This window comes from Sipha flava, unplaced genomic scaffold, assembly GCF_003268045.1.
Source record: "Sipha flava isolate LNK unplaced genomic scaffold, YSA_version1 18625_pilon_pilon, whole genome shotgun sequence".
Taxonomy (NCBI): Eukaryota; Metazoa; Arthropoda; class Insecta; order Hemiptera; family Aphididae; genus Sipha; species Sipha flava.
Window position 1 is genome coordinate 1 of NW_020272368.1, and position 2400 is coordinate 2400.

The following is a 2400-nucleotide window of genomic DNA, read 5'->3' on the forward strand; positions in this document are numbered from 1 at the left end:
CAAATAGATACGTTAAGTTTAGAACAATTTCCCAATGATCCCGCTGTGATGAACTCTAATGTATCTAGTGAACTTTTTGCTCATTTTGCATCTTTAGAGCCATGCCAACCTTCCAAATCACAATTAAGTGGTTGTATATTTCCTACAAAACAACAAGGTAATCGTGTAAGATCATTTCATGAAAAATATTATTTTAAAGAAATTTCACTAGGAAGTTTTGTAAAACGCAATTGGCTATCATATTCTCCTTCTACCGATTGCGTCTTTTGTATAGTTTGTAAATTGTTTGGATTGCCAAATGAAAAACATGATCAATTTTCAAAACATGGAACTAATGACTGGAGACATATTTCATATAAAATTAAAGTACACGAATCTGCACCAGAACTCTTACAGTCTGAAATACGCCGAGTTATGTATACAAGTCAATTAAGGGTTGATGTGCAGTTATTATCATCATCAAATTCACAGGTTGCAGAAAATAGAGAAACTGTAAAATAATTTTTGAAGCTTTATGGTACTTAGCTCGGCAAAACAATGCATTTCGAGGTCACAGTGAACACTGGGGTTCATCCAATCAAGGTAACTTTGTAGAACTTGTCAAACTTTTAGCTAAATATCCTTTATATCCTTTACTGTCGGCTCATTTATCCAAAATTCAGAATGCAAAAAAAAAAACAGATAAACATTTTTATCAAATGTTTGTCAATATAATATGTTGAGTGTTATGGGTGAAATGGTACGAGAAGAGATTTTGAGGAGAGTTAAAAAAGCAGGAGTATTTTCAATAATTATAGACACAACTACTGATGTTTCAAACTTGGAGCAGTTTTCATTAGTCCTACGTTTTGTTAATGAAAAAGGTCAAACTGAAGAGAGACTTGTTGCTATGAAAGAAGCCCCTGATTCCACAGGATTGGGAATGTTTAATGTTTTTTGTGATATTTGTAGTAAATATAATTTAGATTGGACAACAAAACTATGTGCTCAATCTTACGATGGGGCTGCATCAATGCAAGGACAATATTTTGGTCTTCGATCTTATGTCCAAGAGAAAAACCCAAATGCTATTTATGTTTGGTGTTTTGCACATATCTTAAATTTAGTTGTTGTGGATACATGTGATAAATATTCAAGTATTAGAAATTTCTTTGGAGATGTTCAACAATTTATTTATTTATTTATTTATAATAATTAAACGGACAAAGTCCTTAAACAAATGGTTAGATTACATCTAAATGATTACAATTAAATATAATGTGTGCACTGTACAGTATATAATGTAAATTGAGAAATACAAATTAATATTAATAATAATTACAAATTATTATTTTAAGATACTGAATATATAAAATAAGCAAGAGTATGACAATAGAAAAGTGAACTTAACTAATTAAAATTAAATGTAAAACTATTACCAGCAAACATTAATTGATTAGCAGGACAATTAATTATATATTTTTTGTCAGAATAAACAGGATAAAAAAGTTCAGGATTTCTGGTATTAAAGGAATGAATTTTAAAGTTGATCAAATAAAGTAATTCAGGACAATCAATTAAGCCAGAAATCAGTTTATGTAGAAATTTTGAGAGCAGCTGTAAACGTCTGACTTTAAGGGGCATAAGATCTAAGTAGTTAAGAATATTTTCATATGAACCATGTGGTGGCCTATGTATGTTGAATTTAAAAGATATAAATCGCAAAAAGTTATTTTGTACGGATTCAATATTATCATCTTGTTTAGACGTATTGTTTATCCAAATAAGTGGACAATAATCAAAGTTTGAACGAACTAACGAATAATAAAGAATTTTTAAGGCTAAAGGATCAGAAAAATCATTACAAGAACGTTTGATAAAACCTAGGGTACGCATTGCTTTATTTTTAATAAATTCAGTGTGATAAGAAAAATTTAGTTTAGAATCAAATATTATTCCAAGATCCTTAAAAGTAGAGACAAATTCGAGATTAGAATTTGAAATAGAATAATTAAAAATAATTGGGTTCTTGATTAAATTAAAACGCATAACCTTACATTTTTCTATATTTAAAAATAGATCATTACTTTCACACCAATTTTGTAAATTGTTTAAATCTGATTGTAAATCAGTAGCATCTTGATTATCTTTTATTATTTTTAATAGTTTGGTATCATCAGCAAATAAATAAATTTCAGACTTTTTTATAACATCTGGTAAATCATTTATGAAAATGTTAAAAAGGAGAGTTGACAAATGGTCACCTTGGGGAACACCAGATGGAACACTAAATTTAGAAGAGCAGAAATGTTGATATTTAACTATTTGAAAACGGTTAGTTAGAAAGGAGCGAAACCAGGAAAGTAAAGGATCAAAAAAATCCAAAAAATTCTAACTTACAGAACAATATTTCAAGATTGA

The 2400-nt window shown here is 28.7% G+C and overlaps 1 pseudogene; it reads left to right on the forward strand.

Annotated features, from left to right (window-relative positions):
• Positions 1 to 18: 18 nt before the first annotated feature.
• On the forward strand, positions 19 to 696 carry LOC112681132 (annotated as a pseudogene).
• Positions 697 to 2400: the final 1704 nt, after the last annotated feature.